The 24931-nt window shown below is 43.2% G+C and overlaps 1 long non-coding RNA gene across 1 annotated transcript; it reads left to right on the top strand.

Annotated features, from left to right (window-relative positions):
* Positions 1-623: 623 nt before the first annotated feature.
* On the top strand, positions 624-23697 carry LOC143840759 (uncharacterized). The gene is made up of 3 exons (XR_013232383.1): positions 624-753; positions 23165-23227; positions 23480-23697. It is a non-coding gene; the product is annotated as an uncharacterized LOC143840759 (long non-coding RNA).
* The last annotated feature ends 1234 nt before the right edge of the window (positions 23698-24931 follow it).

Consider the following 24931-nt stretch of genomic DNA (forward strand, 5'->3'; position numbering starts at 1 on the left):
ATGCTTCCACAATAATTATCAGCTGATCAGTACTTTTACTTTCATACACTGTCACCCACTCCCCTCTGCCACTGTTGCCTTAATTTTTAAAGGCATTTAGTAAAAACAAAAACCCCAAACACCAGGTGAGATGAGGCTTACTACTGATTATCTCTTTGTGCCCTTGATGTTTGCCATTGAACCTAGCAAATCTTGCAGTCAGTTCTCACAACCATTTCTCAAAGATGCTGTTAGTTGGGCAAGTGAAAATAGGAGACAATGCAGCTGGTTATTTAATGGTCAGGGCCCTCTGGTGGGTTGTAGAGCCCCTATAGATTTGTAATCTTCTTTGCTGCATTTCACTATGTCCTGCAGTGGAGAAATAATCTTTGTCTTCACACTGACAAGATCAAGACAGGGAGCTGAGATCACTCAGTGGTGGAGAGGATTTGGAAACATAGTTTGGAAACAACGCTAATTCTTCAATATGCTACATCTCTTGGTGCTTGGCTTGTGTCCCAAGGACTTTTGGTCTGCTGCTTATAGTCCTGGCCTTGATACTAGTGATGTCACAATGGACACTCTGTACCTTTCTGACATATGATTATGATGTCACAAGTTTTCAGCTCAGTAGTGAATCCAAGGTCTGTAAAGGCAAAAGGAGCTGATTTAGCAGATGCATCCTTGATGTACCTGCGAGGAACTTTACCAGAGGATATTAAGGCAATCTCATATGGATTTCACCTCACATACAATCAAGGGAGTTTGAGCAAGGTAAGTTCACTCAGCAATCATGTTAGCATGATGTTCTCAGCATGTCTACCTCAGAGTGCAGTGATTTTGCGACAGATTTCTAGACTCCTACCCATTCGAAATGAGACAACGATGCAGCACTGCTGCTTAGAGCTTCAATTGTCTAGCTCCTGTCTTTCTTAGTTCCCTTTCTCTGAAAATGGCAGTAGGAGATGATCCATACTCACTGGATAATATGCTTTCAATGCACTTTAAAAGTAGTGCACTTTAAAATGCACTTTAAAAGCACAAGACTCCAGAAGGAGACAGAGAATTGCATTTGTGTGTAATGCAGGTGAAGAGCATTGGGATATAAAATCATATATGATTCCAGAAAGTCATTCCAGAATACTGGTATCGGCAGACCTAAGTTTAAATGCCATGAAGGTCAGCCTATGACCTTTGGCCACCTCAATCCCATTTTAAGATATCATGTAGGTTTATTTAGAAGAGTGGAACCACATATGCTTCCTCAAGCTCGTTAAATGAAAAAAAAATCTAAGGATAGTTAGACGAACCTATGTAGACAGTGTATTTCAGTTTGTTTGATGTCAACATATAAGATCCTTGGAAATGACTTACAACAACAAAAAATGAAAGCTATCGACATGAAAGGATATTGCTAAATAATCTTCGAACAATATTCATATTCTTCCACTATGTTTTTCCTGTGGAGGTTGTAGCAGATGGCATGAACCATGGTAACAAACCAATAATCATAAGTGAATCTGAACCCTGTTTTTCTCAGAGAGATTCAGATAAGAAGAAGAAGAAGAAGAAGAAGAAGAAGAAGAAGAAGAAGAAGAAGAAGAAGAAGAAGAAGAAGAAGAAGAAGAAGAAGAAGAGTTGGTTCTTATATGCTGCTTTTCCCTACCCGAAGGAGGCTCAAAGCGGCTTACAGTCGCCTTCCCATTCCTCTCCCCACAACAGACACCCTGTGAGGTGGGTGAGGCTGAGAGAGCCCTGATATCACTGCCCGGTTAGAACAGTTTTATCAGTGCCGTGGCGAACCCAAGGTCACCCAGCTGGTTGCATGTGGGGGAGCACAGAATCGAACCTGGCATGCCAGATTAGAAGTCCGCGCTCCTAACCACTACACCAAACTGGCAGCTTACAGCCAAATATTGGTACCAACAAGGCTGCATTGCCCAATCATTTTGATATGCAGGACACAAACCAAGCCTGAAGCTTAAGTTGGCATTACAGGACTGCTATACAACATTTGCAGCACATTTCCTCCTACCTTTAGCAATGAATTTGTTCTGCTTCTTATATATTAAGCCAAGAAGTTGTGTTTGATCTAACCAGCTTTTGCACTCAATCACACTCAATCTTTATTATACACCCCAATCTCATGTAGTTTTTATTCATGCAGGTTCCATAATGCCAAGCATGATGGTGTGGGGAATTCAAAGAGATCCCTTTCTCCCTTTATCATCATGGGAAAAGTTAATTCCCATCACTTGTATCACCCTATTTGTAGCACCCTACATTCACACATAAATGCTGTCTGCCTTATTGAGACTCCAGAAAGGGGCTTTCAAAACAGATGAGAAGCACAGGAGGTTTGCCATGGTCCTACTCTGGAGAGCCTTCCTTGGTGGTCTCCCATCCAGCACCAACCCTGCATAATTTCAGAGATCTGACAAGATGGGGCTATAGCATCCTGCTGTCCTTCCCAGTATTCAAGCTGTCCTTTTCACAGAGAAGTGATACTTTATCACTCTTTATATTCTTCCATCACTTGCTCTGTGTGTCCTCCTGAGGAGATTCTTCTCCATATGACTCCACAGCCTGCTTAATTTGCTTTTGTGCGTGAGTCCCATTAAGCACCCTATGGTTTATTTGGAATCACAAACTCAGTGAGAAACTCCATTGCCATTACCAATGGCTCCGGGATATATAAGGATGTAGAATGAACAGCACAGTTGGGAGAGAGAAAAAAAATCATTTCTCAGTTACAAAGACTCATAGCAGGAAATCTGGGGCTGAAGGAATAGGATGAGGGCCAGACTATAAACCCACCGAAACCTTGAACAACCACTGAAGTAAAACTGACAGACACAAGAAAGTACAAAAGTGAACAAGAACAAAATTTATCCAGGATAAAACACACAATGTGAGGTAAATATCAACACTTCCTTTAAATAACCCTCAAAACCTAACAGTCTCTCGACCTTCCTTCTTCCTTCAGCTCCTGTTGGGAAATTGAGATCGCTGCTCTTATTGGCTGCCATATCTCTGGGCACCATTGGTTAACTCTATCTGTCATAATATCATTGTATGCATCTGACTAACAGCCTCATACATTGTCACCAGATGACACAGATATGTCAGGACTGATGAACTCCACACAGTACGGCTAGAAACTGTTAAGTACAGCACCCACAGCAGCCTGCAGCATCACTGCAGGTCAACACCAGAGGGAATAATATTGAAATGGCAGAAGGACAAAGGTAGACTAGATGGTTGATCTCAGAGGGATTTTTTTTGAGATTTGAACAGGCAAGAAGGGTTTTTTTTCTTTCTGAGGGAGATTTAAACAGGCAGACCTATCAGATCATACAAAAAGAAAAACTCTCACCCTTGCCTCTTGAGTCTTCCAGTGTAGCTTTCAGATAGTCCCCAAGACTAATCACAGCATGAAGAAAACACAACGAAAAAACTGGAGCCGAAATTTAATTTCACACATAGCCTTAAAAAAAAACCAGGGATATTTTTGGTTCAAAGTGATTTTAGCTTCACAGACCTTTAGGGGGCTCTCATTCTATTCAGCGGCTACCATTCCAGGGCCAGAACACTCATGTTTCTCCCAGCAACCCTTATTCTACTTCCAGCTCCAGAGCAGTCTATCTGTACACAAAGATCTTCTTCCAAAAGCCATTTCACATTTTCACAGCAACTTTTTGTGTGTGTTGTAAAGCAGGGGTAGTCAACCTGTGGTCCTCCAGATGTTCATAGACTACAATTCCCATGAGCCCCTGCCAGAGTAAAGTATTTCAATTCAGATTACCCCTGTTGTAAAGTATTTCAATTGAGCCCATAAATCCATTGTCATTCTGGGATCCCATTATAACCAATGGGCCTTCAAGCCTCTCCTATTGTTTCCAAGGGGCAAATCTCCTTTGTTTTAGTACATCCCACAGCAAATACACCAGATTCTCCCAAGGGTGCAGGAGAAAACACTGTGGGCAGTCAGCAAATCATGAGGAAACTCTGGGAAAAGGGGAGGGAGGCAGGGAGAGAGGGATAAAAGCTGGGAAGGAAGCCACCCCTCCCCTGCCTTCAGCTAATTCCTCCAGATTCTTTCATTTATTCTTTAGTTATATTTTGAGATTTATACCCTCCCAGCAGGTCAGCTTGGGTCAGCTTCCATAATTTTAGAATCCCATACATAGTTATACAGCACAGTTTATCTATAAATTAGCATTAAATTAAGATATTAAAATTTAAAACTATTAAACATTTAAAACCAATCATATCAATTGATTCCCCATACATTACTGCATTTAATTTTCAGTTTCAGGATTGGGGGAGTATCCGTATAGAGGGTATAATGTCCGTATTTTGTCTCAAGTTGTCATGGATTTCATTGGCCCCAACCAAATGTCTGGGGGAAGAGCTCCATTTTGCAGGCCCTTTGGATCTGAGCTAGCTATAGGAGGGCCCAAAGCTCTTCCAGGGGCTCATTCCACCAGGTCAGGGCCAGGACTGAAAAGGCCCTGGCTCTGGTTGAGGGCAAACATACTTATTTTGGGCCAAGGATCACCAGTTTGTTGGAACTGGACAATCATAATGTCCTTCAGAGGTTATAGCCAGCCAAGTAGTCCCTTAGATGCACTGGGTCCATACCATGTAGGGCCTTGAAGTTCAGCACCAGTTCCTTAAGGCAGATCCAGAATGCAACTAGAAGCCAGTTCAGCTGCCTCAGTTCAGGCTGGATGCGAGCCCTTCATGATTTTGCAGTGAGGGCCCAAGCAGCTGCCTTCTGGACCAGCTATAGTGTCCAGAGCCACATCAGGAGGAGAGCAGGTTACAGAAGTCTAATCTGGAGGTGACCATCACCACTGTGTGAGTGAATCCTCCAGCACCTCTCGTTGGTCAGCAAGCAAGCACCTAAGCATACTCATGATATCAGCTGTGCTCATAAAAATATAGCCTCCACCCCACAGTTCCATTCTATTCATGGTGGAAGGATCATTGAAAAGTCTTTTTTTATTACAGATTTTTATTATTATATTAAGAAATAATATACAGAAACTACATTGGTTAGATTATATAAACTGTACTCTACAAACGTTCTAGTATAAAACCCCATTCTATCCCCGCGTCCCTTATTTTCTTAAATAGTTCAAATAAGGGCCCCATTGTTCTTGAAAGACATCTTCAGTTTTTTCCATTAATTATCAATGTCAGTTTGGCCATCTTGGCCAAATCTGCCAGTTTAGTCAACCAGGATCAGTCTTGAGCGCAATTTTGCATAGGCCTGCTTAGAATGGCCCATGTGTAGTCTTGGATTTTCCAGTCAATGATTGCTGGCCATATCAGGCAGAAGCACAAAAGTTTAATATTTTCTACGTTTAAAATAAGAGCAAAGAGAGCTAAAATTTTCAACAGAATCAAAGTTGGTGTTGACAGTGCCTAGGGCATTCAACAAAGGCTCTTCAGGATTTCAGAAATGTAAGGGACAGCCAAAGTGTAAAGTGTGAGAATGGGGTCTTGCGCAAGTTCAACCCATCATTAGATCTGGTATGACAAAATCTTTGGTAATCTTTCGATGAAGGCTACAAACTGTTTAAAAATACATTCAAATCAACTTCATTAAATAATTCAGTGCACTTCTCTCCCTGAAAGAGAAAGTTTGAAAAAGCAACGTCTACAGTTCCTTGATGACTGAGAAAACCTTATCATATAAAATGACCCTAAATCGTTCCAGCTCTTAAAAAGAAAACGGTCTCTAAAAGGGGTATGAAATGTTCATATTGCTTCAGTGACAATAAACAGCTTTTTGAGGATATACAAAAATTGCACTAAAGTGTTGTCTTTTACCATCAGGTGTCTAGTAAAAAAAAAAAAAAACACCTCTTCTTTCAAGAGCCAGTTTGGTGTAGTGGTTAGGAGTGCGGACTTCTAATCTGGCATGCCGGGTTCGATTCTGCGCTCCCCCACATGCATCCAGCTGGGTGACCTTGGGCTCGCCACGGCACTGATAAAATTGTTCTGACCGAGCAGTGATATCAGCGCTCTCTCAGCCTCACCCACCCCACAGGGTGTCTGTTGTGGGGAGAGGAATGGGAAGGCGACTGTAAGCCGCTTTGAGCCTCCTTCGGGTAGGGAAAAGCGGCATATAAGAACCAACTCTTCTTCTTCTTCTTCTTCTTCAATTTTATTACTTTAGAAGATAGGTTGCTTGTAAAAATGAAAGATAGATAGTTGAGTTTCAAATTGGTCACATTGAAATTTTGCCCACACTACTTAGTTGGCATATAGTGATAAAAATCTCTGCAATATTCAAAGTTGGTAATGATAAAACTTCATTCCAAGCACAGTAAGGTTCATAACACTTCTAACCAAGGAGTAGCCTGCTGTTATCTGGCTATCTGGCTATCTTGGGGAGCGGCCATCAATCTTAACTGCCCTGACCTCAACCAAAGACCTGGTAGAAGAGCTGTCTTGAAGGCCTTATATGAGTTCACCCTGCTTTTCTACACAGCTTATATTTTATTCTCATAGCAATCACTCTGTCCTCAATGAGGCTAAGATAAGCACTCACAATGTCATCCAGTGAGTTTCCATGTCAAAGGGAGGGGGATCCTAACCAGGGTGGAGTCTGCACGAAGCTTTTATTCCAATCCCAGGTCAGTTCAGTTCCTGCTATCTCCACCTAATGTGATTTCCATTTTGATTTTGTCCCATTTTAATTTTTCCTCTGCAACAAGCATGATTGTTTAGGGCTAATCCTGCGTTGAGCAGGGGGTTGGACTAGATGGCCTGTATGGCCCCTTCCAACTCTATGATTCTATGATTCTATGATTGATCTGGAGTGACCCTACCTTTATCCTGCAATATCCTAGAGTGGTTGTAACCCTCAGTATTTGAAGAATGAGAGCCCCTAATTTGTCTCAGCAGAAGCTTCCAGAAGCTTCCTAACTTCTGCCATTAGAGATTTGCCTTTTGCTTTTTTCTCCCTCCTCTGCTGTCTCTAATCCCCCCCCCCTTCAAGAAAAGAAAGAAAGAGGCTCGGGCTATGCTTGGCTCCCCCCTTCTGAACTCCCCTAACCACATGCAGAACACTTTTCTGTTTCAATGGGGGGGGGGAGGAAGATCCAAGTTCAAATTGATCTGGATTGAGCAGGATCCACAACGGAATAAACAAAGTAAGTGCAGATTGAGCCAGTTTCGTGACTTCTAATTGGAGAGCCATGTTTGATTCCCCACTCCTTCACATGTGATCAGCGGGGAGATCTTGGGCCCATCACAGTTCTTTCAGAGTTTTCTCATTTTCCCCTACCTTACAGATTGTCTGTTGTGGGGAAAGGTAGGTAGGCAATTGTAAACCGCGTTGATACTGCTTCAGGTAATAAAAAGTGGACTATAAAAAGCAACACTTCTACTGTTGATGCTGCTTCATTTAACCAGATTCTGTTTAAACCACTGTGCCTCACAGTCTGTAAAGGTATATATCTCCCTAAGTATATATGTATATCCCATTTTTTTTTTCTTGGTCAAATGTGGTAGATTAATGTCTCTTGGTGACTTCTGAAAAAAACAATTCGAGTTTAAGGCCTTATAACTCCAGAGAAAAGCTGACTGAGGCCGATTCCTCAACAGTGATGCCACACTGGGTTGCCGCCTGTGCATTGCTGCAGTATCCCACTGAAATGCGTCCCCCCCAAGGAAACACAGTGGCAGCAGGAAGGTTCCACCGTGTGTGTGTGTAGGGGGCTTTTAAAAAATATTGCTAGAAGGTGGGATTGTGTTCTTCCCAATCCCACTTTCCTGCAAAATAAAATAAAAAGTCCTGGTCGTGCCATGAAACACTGTGAAGCTGTCCAGGGGATTTTTTGCTCCCTGGAAGACTCTGTAGGGCAGGGAGGATCCAAGCCTGGAAGGCCCAGTTCTTCCCATCCAGATGGACCTGGTGCAGGGCAGGCCCTGTTGGCCCCTGCAGTACCAAAAAAGGAAAGAATCTGCATTCCCTTAGTGCAAAGCATCTGGGGCCCAATCTGCTTGAGGCCTTGGAGAGCAACAGCCTGGCAGCGACATCATGTGGATATAGGGATTAGCCCCATGTCCATACTAATGTTACCCTGGCCTTTTCTGCCTGTGCAGAGTTGGCCAGAGTCTGAATGAAGTACAGTATGAATAAATTGAAGGTGAGATATTAACAATGGAGAGCCTTACAATGGACATAACAAAATTGATCCTATTGGCAAAATGTCTTTTTCAGGTGAGCCAAGTATTCCACATAATACGTTAAGGAGCTGTTTGACAGGTTGATTTCAGGTTTTTGTCTTACCAAGCTGAGAGATGTTGGTTCGTATTATGTTTTTTCCTACTTAGTTTGGGAACCGGAGAATTTCATTATTTGCACAGCAATGTGTGTGAGCTACAGCTAGTAAGAGGATCTACAAGATGAAAGGGGGAAAATGCTATATATTTGATGAAAAAGTAAAAATGAAACTGATTTCTTTTTTTAAAAATACAGTCTCCTTAAGGACCATGAAAGGTTTGACTTTTTTTTTAAGTGGAAAGTTGTAGCTGAAAAAAGATTTGTGCTTCTCCACTGAGAGAAATTAAATATTTAGCCCACTGCCAGTCCAAACACAATGGTATAATATATTATGTTTTGTAGTTTATCTCAGTTTGTGATATTTGCCCTTGGTACTGAATAGCCACCCTTTCTTTTGTATTAAAAATCCACTGCTTGTTATCACAATCATCACCATACCCCTGTTTTACCATTCTGAGCTTCCTGATACTAGAATAATTGTACTACTCAAGATTGATGAGGAGTCCCATATAGAGAGAAGTGTAACTCCACCATGATTTGCACCACATCCTGTCTCTGGTCACTCAGTTTCCTCGTTCTATTATTTCAATGGCTTTTGTTCTGGGTAGCAGATCCTTTCCATTGACATATTTAGGGCTGGCTGCAGCTCCCAAAGAGGTCTTGGGTAAGGCACGATACTAGTAATAAGCACAGGCATCAGCTTTTGTGACAGAAAAAAAAATAGTCCTTGAGTTGAATATGTAGGTTGCAGTCCTGCTAAGTTCTTTGTGCGAGTAATGCCTGTTATGAGATTTAAAATGGGTAAATATATAGAGTCAGGCCTACATATTTCAGTATTGAAGTGACTTGCAGGAGGGCATTTTGGGCTGGAATAAGATGCAACACCAATGTTGGGATGGACAAGGCCACAGCTTTTATTACCTCCCCACTGGAGGGTTGGCACAGCTTGGGAGAGGGAGCCTGACCTAGCAGTCAGCACCCAGGGGAATTTGCACTGTTCCCTGCTGGGAAAGCAGATCCCCTTGCCTACTGAAGTCTGTCCTAAGAGAAGCAACCTATGCAGAGGAGCTAACGGGCATCCACCTCATTTGGCTGTCCCCAGGCCACCTGGCAAAACAAGCCGGCTCATTTACATCCACCTCTTATGAAGGTCCCAAACCCCAGGGAGTCCGATCGCACACCAGACTCCCTGCCAACAGGCTCCATCCCATGCAAGCCCCCAACTGTGATGAAATATTAACAGAGAACAGCCACCTCAAACATTGACATAGGGTGGGAGGGAGGGAAGCTGCTCTGCGGCGTCCTGGAGAAGAGGCTGGGACCTGCACACGTGGCTCCTTTATAGGAGCCACAGTCCCGCCTCTCCTTTTTACACTGTGCCACCTGCAAACAGAGAACGTGCCAGGGCCATTGGGGCAGTTGCGTCTGCCTCCAGCCAGCCTTCCGCAGCGTCAACCGGCAGCTGTTTTGAGTCTTTGCCGTGCATTGCATGAGATCTCCAAAATTTTCCCAGAGCAGGGTATACATTTAAAGTACCCTGCATTGTAAGAAGTGCTATTTAAAATACCTACAGGCTAACTACCTGGAGTTATTGGGTTATCAGTGGCTTTTACCATCTAATTACAGTGAATTACTACTAATTAGTAAGTGAACCCTTTCTTCACATAGTACACACTGCCATCAGCTATCCTTATAGACTTTTTAAAGTGCTTCTAATTCCCTTTCCTGGTTTATCCTTGATTGATACAGGGAAGTTGACTGGAATAAGGGTTCCACTTGTTCTAGTTCTCCCCTACTGTTTTCTCTACTGTATTCTCCTTTTGGTTGGCAAAGCAGTGGAACCATATGCTGTTTTTTTTTACTGTACCTATTTCATTCACAAACATAGAAGACAGTAGAAGCATTAAGGCTACAAATCTTGCATGTAACTAACCAAAGATGAACCCCAGGAAATATGTCTAACTTTATTTTCTGAAGCCTTCCATGAACTATGGTTGACAATATTCAGATGAGCCCTGGGGATCTCCCAGAATGACAAATAATCTCCAGATCACAGGGGGAAAAAATGGCTGCTTTGGAAAGTGAACTGCATAGTATTACTCTATGACCCTACAATAAATCCATTGCTTCCTGAAAATCACACTGTATTATTCACCACTGAAGGCCTTTCCCAGACTCCAAACCCCATTTTCCCAGGAATATCTCAACCTGACGTTGGTAACCCTACCACAACAGACAGCCTTTGGTTCCACTGCAGATCACATGGTATGGGTTTCTGGGCTTAACATGGGCTAAAAGCTTCCAAGTCCCTTCATGCTGTGACTTGTGGCCAATTTTCAGACTCCTTCCATTCTTGTCTGATTTGCATGCCGTGAACATATGAAGAGATGGACATGTCTTTTTATTATTTCAGATGACCCGATTGGTACTGTTGTTTCAATGCTGCCAAGTAGTGAGATTTGAAATAAAGCACATAGCAAATTGCCTAAAAATGATTACAATGGCCAGTGAAGTTGGCTGCCTATTTTGCATTGTTGCAGCCCCTGAGCAGTCTAAATCTCTGGGTTCACATCCAGAATAATAAACTGAATTATTATTAGTTTTACTGTCTCAGAATACTGGAGTGGTTTTTAAAGTTAGCTAAAACCATGACCCACAAACTTCTGCAATTTTTATATGTCACTTTCATGCATAAGGATTTGTTTCTTAAATCAGACATTTCCAGAGCAGCCCAAAGTAGTTCTGGTTTGGTATTAAGCTATATTTTTATCTATAGTTTCATCTTCTCCTTCGCCTCTTCCTCTTCCTCTTCCTCCTCCTACTTCCATCTATGTAAAACATTAATTTACAACCATACAACTAAAGAGTTCATTGCTTCAGTAATTTTTCTTCTGTTCAATTACACCTCTGTAAAATTATTTAGTTAACTTTTATTTTTTAAAAAATATTAATACTTTTACTCCTGTGTTTGTAAGAAAACAACCCATACATTTAGCAGGTGAAGTTTCTTCACCAATGATCTTTGTGTCAGGAACAGATTCAGCTGCTTATGTCTGCTTTTAAAAGAAAGCATGTTGGCATGATAGCAAAGGAAATATAAAATGCAAGGAAAACCACCATTTACAATTATGAACATAGACATATTTTATTGGCATCCAGCAGTTATGGTATTAATTCAGTCTAGTCTCCTACGTTCCATTCTCAATAAAGCTCATGAATAGGCTTGTGCTATTCAATCGAAAAGTACCCAAATCAGCCTTAATTCAGGCGCAAATTGGCTAAATCTGGTCTGAATCACCATTTCCCAGTAAATTTAAATGTCCAAATCAACCTTATTTTAATTGCCAAATCACATTTCGACATAATTTGGTGATTCAAACAAATGGGAGGGGGAATTCCCCCTTTATGTTTTTCCTGGTCTCTGAGGGGAGGGGTTGAGATAGAGGCACCAAACTTGAAGTGTAGCTGCAGGGGTTTCTCAAAAGAACCTCCTAAGTTGCAAAAAAAATTGGAACAGGGGGTCCAAATCTACAGACATCCAAAGAGGGTGCCCCTTCCGATCTCCATTATTCTCTATAATGACCCCCCCCCGATTCTGTAGTCTGTACTCACCATGAGAAACAGTGGGGGTCAGATGGGGGTCAAATCAAAACCACACTATAGGTTATTTGGATGAATTGATTTAGTCCAAATCAATCCCGGCCTAATAAAAAATGTTTTGAATCTTCTCCCGGCACATGCCTACCCATGACCATAGTGGTTCTACATCAAATATATATCTACCTTTATGGCACCCTTTCTTATTAGGGGTATGCAAAAATATATATATATATTTCGTGTTTGGGTGTATTGATCGTGTTTGGGTGTATTGATCTCAGAAACTAAGCAGGGTTGATGTGGAGGCAGGCAATTGTAAACCACCTCTGAACATCTCTTGCCTACAGGTAAAGGTAAAGGTATCCCCTGTGCAAGCACCGAGTCATGTCTGACCCTTGGGGTGACGCCCTCCAGCGTTTTCATGGCAGACTCAATACGGGGTGGTTTGCCAGTGCCTTCCCCAGTCATCACCGTTTACCCCTCAGCAAGCTGGGTACTCATTTTACCGACCTCGGAAGGATGGAAGGCTGAGTCAACCTTGAGCCGGCTGCTGGGATTGAACTCCCAACCTCATGGGCAGACAGATTCAGACAGCATATCGCTGCCTTACCACTCTGCGCCACAAGAGGCTCTTTCTCTTGCCTACAAGACTGTCATAAATCAGCTGTGACTGTATGATAAAAAATAATAGGGGAGATGTGTATTAAATATTATCCTTCCCAGGCACCAAATAGGCTCTGTGAGTCACCGACAAAAAGAACCAGAGGAATTCTGTATGATCCACCATCTGTTCATAAAAACAAACATCCTGAGCTTTGTGTTTATTGGGGAGCAGCAACATGATTAACCTGGACACCACTTATTTCTGTTGCTAGTTCATATTTCAAATGTTATGTATGTGGGTGATCATACAGAGGACTGAGCACATGGTTCAAGGTCATATGGGCTACATCTGGACACTAACCGTTGCAGCCACCATGACAGCCAACCTGTTTGAATTAATCAAGGGAGTCTGTGCCAATGGCTAGCTACCCTGGCCAGCCCCATTGTTTTCACTGTGTATATATGTGGGATCTTAGGGTTTTTTTTTAGCATAGTGAAGTCTTGGTGCTGTTTGTATCATGTATGTTCACGATTAAAGAGCTGCAATGATTCCAGTGTCATGTGGTTCTTGGACCCACATGTTTTACATCAAAATTCTGGAAATGACTTACATTATATAAGGAAAAGGCCATGAAAGTTGCACTAAGGATCCCCCCCACACACACTGCAACAATGCACCTACTCATTCTTCAAGGTAAGCAAGGGCTGTAGTGTGATAATTTCTGGGAAACCTTAACCCATCCAACCTACAGCCCTGATCTTGCTCCTTCAGACTTCTTTTTGTTCCCTAAACTTTAAGAACTTTTGAAAGGAACTCAATGATTGTTTCCGCACTGGGAATTTAGCTGCCCCAGCTCCCATGCGGGAACACAAATCTGAGGTGGACATAGTGCACTGAGCCAAATGCTCCCCCATGTGGGAGCAGGAAGAGGCAGGGCAACTTGCCCCAACTCCAACTCCTGCCTGCAGCTCTGTGTGAAGCCTCCAGTGCAGAAATGGGCAATCTGTCCCTCAATATGTTAAAACAGTACAGAATTATTCAGGGAAGGATTGGAGAGATGGAAATTCTGCCTCCAGATGTGTGCTGTGCAGCCCTAGATGGAAGCTATGTTGAGGGGGGGAAGCTTTCACATTTTGATATTCTTGTTTAATACAGGTTTGACTTACCCTCTGTCATGTACCCCGATTCATGCAATCTAAGTTTCGTTTCTCACACGCCTGCAGATCTCACCAGCCGGCCCTGGCCAAGGCCATAAAGCAATAAACATGTCAGCTAGTTCCCAACCTCCCTTCCTTTCCCAGCAGGAGAGGCTCCATGTGAATGTATCAGTCTTACTGTAAGTGTCCTTGCAGAGACAACTCAAAGTCTCAACAAAGTGCCAACCGCTTGATAAGATTCCCGGCCATCTAGCCGCTTGGGAATCAACCTACCTCTGCTATTCCCTTGCTCTCCCGCCAAAATGCCTATGTGCCCCCCTCCCTTATTTGGTGGGCTCTATAACTGCCCTGCTTGTTCTTTTGTACTTTGTTATTATTAAGATCTTTGCTTAGGAAGATCTTGGCTCGCTTTAGCGTTCTGTGGACTCTGTCGAATAAAGCTCTCTTAGAATCTTCAACTGGCTGTTGGATTTTGGATGCACTTTTAAATTGGACTCTGCAGGCTGGGCTCAGCCTGATTCCTGACACCCTCATTTACTCCGTAATTCCTAAAACAAAAAAATTGTAGTGTGCACACAGCATTCCCCTATTGAAGACTTCTGTGAAAGTCAAGAGTCAGCTGTGTATTCATTATAGGCCTCTGTTTAATGCAAGAGTATCAACTAAAATAATCTTTCTCAACAGGAAATTTTCAGGGCAACAGAACTAGGAATGAAAAGGCAACTGATTTGAGAATCTGGACATCAAGATTCACTTGAACTGATGACTCATGCCATGGCCCTTGAACAGCCATGATCTATTTAGACTGTGAACTCTGCTAACATCAGGAGTCTGCATTCTTGCAGCTCTTTCTCCTATATGCTTCCTTGGCTTTAAACTTGCCATGATAATCTGCCCTTAGGGAAGTGACACGTATGCCCAACAAAGACTGGGATGTTAGTTGGTGCAGTCTGTTTTTCATTCCTTGGGTGCTCAGCAGCTATTTGGAGCACTGGATAGGAGAGAAATGATATGAAAGGGTTTGAGGGGATATAAGTAGTTTTATGATGAGAAGTTGTAAGGAATGAGCAAAATGAAGGGTCAGCAAATGGGATAAGAAGAAGCAAGTTACAGTCCTGTGGCTGACGTGGTGGTGGTGGGGTCTGCAAAGGAATCACATTTTTTAAATACTCGGCATGTGTCGATAACAAGATAATGGATGAGGAGAAAAGAGAAGATGATAATCAAGGACTGCAAATTGCTGGGATAATACTCTGGATCAATTGAGATGGACACATGGGCTTCCATCTGTACACCGCCCGTGGCGCCGCGGGCGCCACGGACTAAATAAAACAGTAAGGGGTTCTGGGGCGGGATGTGTCCGGGATGAGGAAGGGTCCGGATTGGACCCTTCCTCATGACAGACAACCGGAGGGACCAAACGGCAGGCGCGAAGCGCCTGCCGATTGGTCCCTCCGATTCCCAGCCCCAGCAACTGCGAGCCGCGCTCAGCGCGGCTCGCAGTTGCTCCCGGCCTGACGTGGTGAGAGGCGCGAAGCGTCTCTCACCGCGTCAGGCCGGCCCCAAGGAAGCCCCCGCCACAAACACAACACAAGACTCCAGCCGCCGAGAAGCTGCAGAAAAAAAAGAAACACCCCCGGAGGAGCCTTTCGCCGCTAGCGCGACGAGAGGCAGCAGAAAAAAAAAACCCTGTAGGAGCTCCAAGCCGCCGCGCCGACGAGAGGCAGCAGAAAAAAATTAACCCTGTAGGAGCCTTTCGCAGCTCCACGCAGCAGAAAAAAAAACCCTGTAGGAGCCTTTCGCAGATCCAAGCAGCAGAAAACAAAACCCTGAAGGAGCCTTTCCCAGCTCCAAGCAGCAGGAAAAAAAACCCCTGTAGGAGCTCCAAGCCGGCACGCCCACGAGAGCTAGCAGAAAAACAAAACCCTGCAGGAGCCTTTCCCAGCTCCAAGCAGCAGAAAAAAAAACCCTGAAGGAGCCTTTCCCAGCTCCAAGCAGCAGAAAACAAAACCCTGAAGGAGCCTTTCCCAGCTCCAAGCAGCAGGAAAAAAAAACCCTGTAGAAGCTCCAAGCCCACGAGAGCTAGCAGAAAAAAAAAACCCTGCAGGAGCCTTTCCCAGCTCCAAGCAGCAGAAAAAAAAACCCTGAAGGAGCCTTTCCCAGCTCCAAGCAGCAGAAAACAAAACCCTGAAGGAGCCTTTCCCAGCTCCAAGCAGCAGAAAAAAAAACCCTGAAGGAGCCTTTCCCAGCTCCAAGCAGCAGAAAACAAAACCCTGAAGGAGCCTTTCCCAGCTCCAAGCAGCAGAAAACAAAACCCCTGTAGGAGCTCCAAGCCGGCACGCCCACGAGAGCTAGCAGGAAAAAAAAACCCTGCAGGAGCCTTTCACAGCTCCAAGCAGCAGAAAAAAAAACCCTGTAGGAGCCTTTCGCAGATCCAAGCAGCAGAAAAAAAAACCCTGTAGGAGCCTTTCGCAGATCCAAGCAGCAGAAAACAAAACCCTGAAGGAGCCTTTCCCAGCTCCAAGCAGCAGGAAAAAAAACCCCTGTAGGAGCTCCAAGCCGGCACGCCCACGAGAGCTAGCAGAAAAAAAAAACCCTGCAGGAGCCTTTCACAGCTCCAAGCAGCAGAAAAAAAAAACCCTGTAGGAGCCTTTCGCAGATCCAAGCAGCAGAAAACAAAACCCTGTAGGAGCCTTTCCCAGCTCCAAGCAGCAGAAAAAAAAAACCCTGTAGGAGCCTTTCACAGCTCCACGCAGCAGAAAAAAAAAGCACCTCCTGGTGTCCCCTGGGTCCTAGAGCCCATTGCATTCCTGGTTGCAATGGGCTTTCTTGCTAGTCTTGTAATATGTTAGGAATGTTCACTGAAGTTTGGAGGTGGAGCCTCAAGAGTCTGGGGTGGGGAGAAGGAGTAAAGGTTGCTCATCAGTCCCATGGGACCCAGCACGGCCACTGCTCTCCCTCCCTCCCTCCCTCCCTCCCTCCCTCCCTCCTAGCTGTCTTTTCCAGAAGAACCAGTGCCTGGAGATGTCGTTATTCCTAGAGGTTGGCAACCCAGCTGTCTGGTGATGGAGGAGGAGTGGGGGATCAATCTGGGCTCTTGAGATTAGCATCTCCTATTGTTTAATCACCTCCAACACACTGGATCTCAGGATCCAATAGGGAACAGGGGGAGGGTCAGCACCCAGGAAAGTCACAGGGCAGGCATGCATGCTAGCATCCATTGTATTCCTGGGTACCACGGGCTTTGCTCCTACTTTAACAGTAATTTTTAAAAAATCACCTTAACCCCCCCCCCATGAATCTTTCCTCTCACTGCCAAGTAATAACCAAATGTATCTCCATTTTGACTATCATTCATATGAGAGGATTCAGAGCCAAATGCACCACTGATTGATCCCTTCCAGCGACAACTATTGGCGAAAACTGAGGGTAATTTTCTGCTTCCACATCCCTATCAAAAAATTCTCCCTTACGAGGCTTAATTTCGTTTCCCCTGCTCCTCTGCTCACAGAACAAATAGCTTTGCTTCTGAACAGAGAGATAAAGTCAGAGATTCTATTTCAGGTTTCAGAGTGATGGTCACATTGCATATTTAGAAATGGGGCTAGAGTGGAAAATGCAAATAACCTGCAATTATTCATTAGCTTCCAATGCCATTGCATGGCATTGAGAAAGAGTAAGAGAGCCTGCTGTCTCAAGAGGGCTGGATTTATTTATATCCTACTTCTTAATCCCAAGGGGAACCACAGTGGCTTCCAGTGTCTTTCTCCTTGCTTCTATTTTATCTTTACAACAAAGTAGGTTAGGCTCAGAGAAAGGGTCTGACCTACGATCACCCAGAAAGCTTCCCTGGTGGGGATTCAAACCTGGATCTTGCAGATCTTAGTTGGATACTGTAAATACCATGCCCTGCTGGCTGTATGGTTGAAAGGTAGTCTCTACTGCCTGTCATCTTCAGGGTAGCTTATACTGTACCTCAATTGAGCTCCTGGGGTTGCCAGCCTTTACGATTGACCTCTGCTTGTCCAGTGCAATTTGCAGTCCTTAGTGCTTGTCTAGCTGCTTTGAGAGAACCGGGATAAATCCAGGCTGATTTTGCTCAGTTAGAAATACTTGGTCAATCAATATTGGAAGCTGGTTAGTGACTGTAGCAATGGGTCACTTCAGATGTTCAGCAGTATATGCTGGCAGGGGTTCATGGGAATTGTAGTCCATGGACATCTGGAGGACCACAGGTTGACTACCCCTTCTCTAGAGGCCTAATGTCTTTTTCTACAATGGAAATTGTAAATGTTCAGTTGATTGGGGGGCTTTCACATCTTCTGTGCCTGCTTCTGGGGTTCCTCAAGTCCTGAAGAATATTTTAGGGGTTCCTCCATGGTCAAAAATCTGAAAAAGGATGGCTGAGTGGCACCCATCCACTGTTAGGTTTAAATAACTGTGAGCGTGGAGAAGCAAAATGGATCGGTTAAATGGGTTCCAGCCATTTAATCCTTCCCAGGCAATCCTCCATTTTCCTTAACTACAGCAAGTGGGAACCAAACTTGCCAGACTGGTTCAGTGGGTAGAAGTCTTTTGGCACAGTTTGAGTTGGGTGCTGCCCAGAACCCTGAACTGAAATGAATGAGGGTTTTTTGATCCATGTCCATTGCTAATACAAATATTATCACTGTATATGTAGCCATATGCCCTGATGTGAATAGCCTAGGCTAGCCTGATCTCATCAGACATTGGAAGCTAAGCAGGGTTGGCCTTGGTCTGCTTTTGGATGGGAGACCACAAAGAAATGCCAATATCATGACATGGAGGCAGGTAATGACAAACCACCTCTCTTGCCTTCAAACCCCCATCAAGGGCCACCCAAATTCATCTGTGACTTGATGTGTGGGAAATCTAGCCATATGCCTAACATAGTGGATGCTCCATTTGTGGATTACTTGAAGAGATGTCAAATGACACACAATGGTAACAAGCTGGCAAATCTACCCTGGGTACATAAGAATAACAATACTGAGAACTGCCATTCTTAAGTGTCAATGGACTTTAGACAGCAAAGGGGCCAGCTGTGAATCATAGAATCATGGAACCTCTCTGTCAATGTCAACCTACCACCCAGACACTACAGCTCACCTACTACCTTCATTAGATGTGTCCATATTCTTCTGGGACAAAAAAGAGCACATTCTCCTTATTCAGTTTTCCAAGAGAAGAATGTTGGAAGTTGACCACACATTGGATATTTTGTTCTTCTATGCAAAGGACTGCATGGAAAAAAAATAGGGCAGAAGGGTAGAAATAGTTTACATTATGAAATCAAATGTCATTCCCCATACATGCAGTTTTCTGCCCTTAAAAAAACAAAACCCTATGAGGTCATTGCTTTTCAGCATGACCAGCAATGACCTGAGACTAGACCTCTGGGGAACACCTCCTGTAACAAGAACTGTCCAGCCTGACCTAAAAATTAGAATTATTTCCATAACTGCCTTTAACTGGGCTGCTAACATGCTAGGATTTTCACCTCTCTGGCAAATTCCAAGAACAGGCCATAACAGTAAAAAGATTTTTATTTTATTTTCTGAAATTAAAATATAGCCGCATGAGCTAATTAGCTGAAGTCTCTTGAACAGTATATCATTCAGTGAAACGCTTTGTATTTTGAGAGCTGAGTGGAAACCCCGACAGCGCATGGTTTGATAACATTGTAAATCTTACTTATGAGGAATAGTCTCATGATCTTAAGAGAAACATTGTTTGGCTAATATAACAGTAGTTTGCATGTTGTTGTTGTTGTTTTTTACAAATGTGAAGGTGAATAGTTTTGGCATGCCAACTTTGGACAAGGCCACCACTTTGAGGCATGCTGGAATGTTCAATGACAAGGAATTAATCTGCTGTCAAATGATGGGAAAGGGAAAAAACAAAGCAAAACAAGAAAAGAAACTGTGTAATAAAGACAAATGAGAACTCATAAAACATATTCGTTCACAGTCATATGAAGGATGTTATAATCACAAATTCTAGTTATTCTTTTAACAATAAGATACAAATGTTTGTAAATTCAGGAGATGTTTGCAATTACAATCATTGAACAGAGACTGAAAATTCATAATGTTCTGTATCTTGCAGGCTGCAAAAGAAACAAATATTTCAAGCCGCGTATTGAGCAAGGTTGCAGCAATAAACATAGCTATGGGGTGCTGGCTATTGTAAATGCCTGGTTCACTGATTGCCTGAGTTCAGTTTTATCAAGCCCCAACAAAACTGCACAGACAATTTCTCTCTTTAATACTACAACCCTGGCATCTACTATTTTGGTAGCCTCATCCCTATTTCTGCTGTAGAACTTGACTATTTGAAAGTGAAAGAGAGCACCTACTGTACTAAGCATACATGCTAGGGGTGGCCCAATGGTAGCTATCCAGATGTCCATGAACTACAATTCCCATGAGCCCCTGCCAGCATGTCATTGGAAGGGGCTCATTGGAATTATAGTCCATGGACATCTGGAGAGCCACAGTTTGACCACCCCGGTTGGCAAGGCCAGGTGGCATCTGTTTCCTGGCTTGACCCACTCAGAAACTTAGCAATTTGGTCTGGTTTTAGAATAGTCTTTCCAAAACTGTACAGTTGCATCCTATCATCTTGGATCTGCAAGGTGCATGGAAGACAAACATTTCAGTGAACTTCAAATTGTAGTGTTGATGAAGTGGGATCCAATCAGCTTTTCCATTGGTGTAAAAGGCAGGAGGGGTCCTCTGTGCCCACCCCAAAAGAATATGCTATTGATCCTGGGAAAAATTATGTGGGTGAAGGGCTGTAGTAAGAAAAAGAATTGCATGTGATTGAGTGAAAAAGCTGGCTGGATGCAGCCACCAGTAATCTATACACCATACTGCCTATGAGTGTACATGCATAGCAAAAACCACTAATAAGAGCTTGCTAGTTTCTCTTCACAGCACCATCTTAAATTAGGTCCAATTCATATAGTCAATATTGGGTTGTGACAATAGAAGATTACCACAGGAGTCTTCTCTGAGACCATTTCCGCACTGGAGATTTCACTGCCCCAGCTCCTGGGTGGGACCACAAATCTGGGGTGAACAAAGTACACTGGGCAAAATACTCCCCAGTGCGGGAGCAGAAACAGGTGGGGCAAAGTGCCCTGGCTCAAACTCCAGCCTTTTAAAAATGTTTTCACTCTGTTTTGTATTGTTCTACCCATATGACTTATTAGTTATTATATTTTGTAAGCCGTTTAATGAGCCAAGTGAGAGGTAAAAAAACAACAACACATGTTTCAATTAAAGCCATGTTTGTCCTGTCCCAAAGCAACTCCATGGCTTCTTGGTGACAACTTGTCCTTGGTTTCTTGCTTCCATGAAAAGGTAATGAAGTTATTACCTCCCGCCTGAAAGCATTTTGGGTGTATATTGAAATCAAAGGTTGCAAATTTCTATAATATAGCATTTGGCTGTAAAATGTTTTTAAGCTACAGCACTTGAATCATATGTTGCACTATCTTGCGTGCACACACCAGGGGGGAAATAATATAACCACAAAAGAAATAGAAGCATCTTTAAGGAGGTCTCTAAATTGGCTGTGTGGTCACTTGACATATATATTATGGCTTGGCTCTGACATCACGTCTACCCATAGTGAATAGATTGACTGCAGGTCATTGGAATGATGACGGATAGCTATGGTCTGCAAAACCAGAGCCTGAAGTTGGTTTGTTAACCACAATTACTCTTAACTATGGTTTTGTGGCATCCTGGCTTAATCCTAGTTTATATTCTGGTGATGCACTGCACCCACTCTGGCTCCGGTTAATTAGCAGGAGTGGCATAAAATCAAAACTTGCTTTGCTCTTGGAAACAGTTTTCCTCTGAATCCTGCAGAACAAAGAAATGATGACTCGATGGCAGATAAATAAAGCACTTTGAATGAACGATGTTTCCAATGTTTTTTCAAAGGGGCCAAGTCAAAATGGGGGCCCGAAATTAGTCTCCCATTTTCAAGACCACAGCCTGTATATCCTACCTCTTTACCTCTGAATTCTGTCAAATGTTCACTGATTGGCTCTTTTTATCATATGTGGTGGTTATGTAAAATAACCATGAAGTATTTGATAAAATTTCATGCCATCTTAGAAATGATGTTAAATACTACATTTCTGATGTACCCTGACTATATGTTATTAAGTGTAATGCCAGTCAATATTCTTTGAAAGGCTGAAGAATTATTTTCTATGTAACCACAGTGGCAAGAATAACCATAGTTACCCGAAGAAGAGCCTCTTGTGGCTCAGAGTGGTAAAGCAGCAGACACGAGGCTGGGGGTTCAATCCCAGCAGCCGGCTCAAGGTTGACTCAGCCTTCCATCCTTCCGAGGTCGGTAAAATGAGTACCTAGCTTGCTGCTGGGGGGTAAACGGTAATGACTGGGGAAGGCACTGGCAAACCACCCCGTATTGAGTCTGCCATGAAAACGCTAGCGGACGTCGCCCCAAGGGTCAGACATGACTCGGTGCTTGCACAAGGGATACCTTTACCTTTACCTGAAGAAGTCATCTCATAACTTGGGTTAATGTACTGTTCAAGAAGACTCCTTGATTCCTTGTACCTGCTGTTAAATTCTTGACGTTTCTTCCCCCTTCTTCTTTACATTTTATAACCCAAAGAAGTCACCGCTTACAATCAACATATAGCAGTGGATCCTTTTGCACTTTCCCTTCTTATATTGTACTTTTATATGCTATTAAAGGCTTGTTGTTGTTGTTGTTGTTGATGTTGTTGTTATAACCTTTTTTTCCCTACCCACAATAACATTATTTTTGTTCCTGACAAGTCATTGTTTTAACATTGCTTTACTATCTTAATGTTTTATGTAGCAATATTCTTGTATTTTTTTCATGTCATATTTATTAACTTCTATTATTAATTACAGTTTTCTGCAGATGTATCATTTATATGGGTCAATTGAACGAATAAACATACCAGTACTACTAATAATAGTAACCAGAGCTAAGATCTGGAAAGAATGGAACCCACCAAAATTAACATACTGGTTAGATAAATTAGGAGAATTATCTAAAATGGCAAAGCTAACCAGCCTAGACAACGATAGATAGATAGGTATTAGTTAAATAAGGGCTTATTATAATTCTATATGAGCCTCTTGTGGCGCAGAGTGGTAACGCAGCCGTCTGACAGCTTTGCCCATGAGGCTGGGAGTTTGATCCCAGCAGCCGGCTCAAGGTTGACTCAGCCTTCCATCCTTCCGAGGTTGGTGAAATGAGTACCCAGCTTGCTGGGGGGTAAATGGTAATGACTGGGGAAGGCACTGGCAAACCACCCCATATTGTGTCTGCCAAGAAAACGCTAGAGGGCGTCACCCCAAGGGTCAGACATGACTCGGTGCTTGCACAGGGGATACCTTTACCTTTACCTATAATTCTATAGGAGTTCAAAATCTCTGGGTCTTATTCTTTTGTTTCTTGTTTTTGTTCTATTCTTTTTAGGAGGCTATGGAAGTGAGCCTGTCATGCCAGGCTAGGATGGACCAATCTGCAAGCTGAAACCAGGTGTCATTTTTTTTTTTTTTGTCATCAAGTCACTGCCGACCTATGGGAATTACATAGGGGTTTCAGAGGTGTTTTACCATTGCCTACCTCCATGTCATGACTCTGGTATTCCCTGGTGGTCTCCCTTCCAAATATTGACCATGTATCATCCTGCTTAGTTTACAAAATCTGATGACATCAGCTAGCTTGGGCTATCTAAGTCAGGGTATTAATGCTTAAAATAAGCCTGTGTTTCATGTTATTTCTCAACAGATCTGTCATTAATTCATGATGCTGATGAACTGTGTAAACAGGAGACAGAGAGAGCCAGCCATCCCTGAAGACCAAAATAGCCAATGAAGCTCACAAAATTATTCTCAAACTCAAACCAAATAGCTCAGAATGTGGTATGAAGAAATATGTAGACACACACTGGAATTCTGTTATGATTCCAAAGCCTGCAATATTCAGAGCACATAAAGCTGAAACAAGTAATACCTTTCATACTGAAGAGATAAGGCTTAAACCTGCACATATACACTGAAATCATTTTTTCCCCATGTTCTGAAATCATTTTTCCCCATGCATTTGGGAGCCCCTAGGATGGGACCCCTTGGTCCAATCTTCTTGAAACTTGCGGGGTAGCTCGGGGGGGGGGGTCTTCCCTGAGTCCTCTACAAGTTTCAGGAGTATTACACTAGGGGGTCCCATCCTGGGGGTTCCCAAGGAACATTCCCCATAGAAGTCTATGGGGAAACATGTTCAAACTAAAGAACCTGACACTCCATTGTAACCAATGGAGTGGATAGGGGCACCCTTTTGGGAGCGCCTAGGATTGGACCCCTTGGTCCTATCTTCTTGAAACTTTCAGGGGCCTCAGGGAAGACCTTCCCTGAGCTCCCCAAGAAGTTTCAGGGGTGCAACTTACACCCCTCCCCTCAGCCCCCAGGGAAGGCGGGGGAAGGATTTCCAATGCAAGTCAATGGAGCCAGTGACTTGCATTGGCCCCAAATCGATTCAGACAGCTCCGAATTGGTCCGAATCGGCCTATTTGGATGCGGATTGGTTCGAATCGGGTCGATTCAGATGCGAATCGGTCCGAATCGGGGCCTCCCTGCACAACCCTAGTAGTGATTAAAGCAGGGTCCCACAATGGGTTATCTGTCGGCGCTTCTCCAGATGCCTGTCATGTGCTTAAGGAAGTAAGTTTGGCCATTGTGAAGGCAAAATCACTATCTTGCTACCTTTATACAAATAAAGCGATGTTTAACCTGTATCCTCCCCAGCACTTAGTCATTTTTTATTGCAGCCCATAGTCCATTCAGAAATAGGAAATACACACACACGGTGGAGGAAACCAATATTATAAAATGATCTACATAGTACTTTCAGAAATATAATACATTTGAATATACCTAACAATTTAAGGATTAAAGCCTGAGTAAATTATACTCTGTATGTTACCTCAACCCATATTTTCATTGCAGAAACTTAGCCACAGATATGCTAGGTTATTTTTATCAGCCCCTGCCATTAAGAGTTTGAGCATCTTCTGCTCAGAAAACAGAACCTGAGAATCAACTGCATGGTGGCAGAGGCTAGGCAAAACCATAGCAGCAGGGCACCCCTTTCACCCATTGGTTGCTGTAACAGACTGCAAAGGGTTAATGTCTAACGGAATCTGAGAACCTTTGAGTGACAGGGTGTTCAAATTGAATTCTATGG

The sequence above is a fragment of the Paroedura picta genome, chromosome 6 (assembly GCF_049243985.1).
Source record: "Paroedura picta isolate Pp20150507F chromosome 6, Ppicta_v3.0, whole genome shotgun sequence".
Taxonomy (NCBI): Eukaryota; Metazoa; Chordata; class Lepidosauria; order Squamata; family Gekkonidae; genus Paroedura; species Paroedura picta.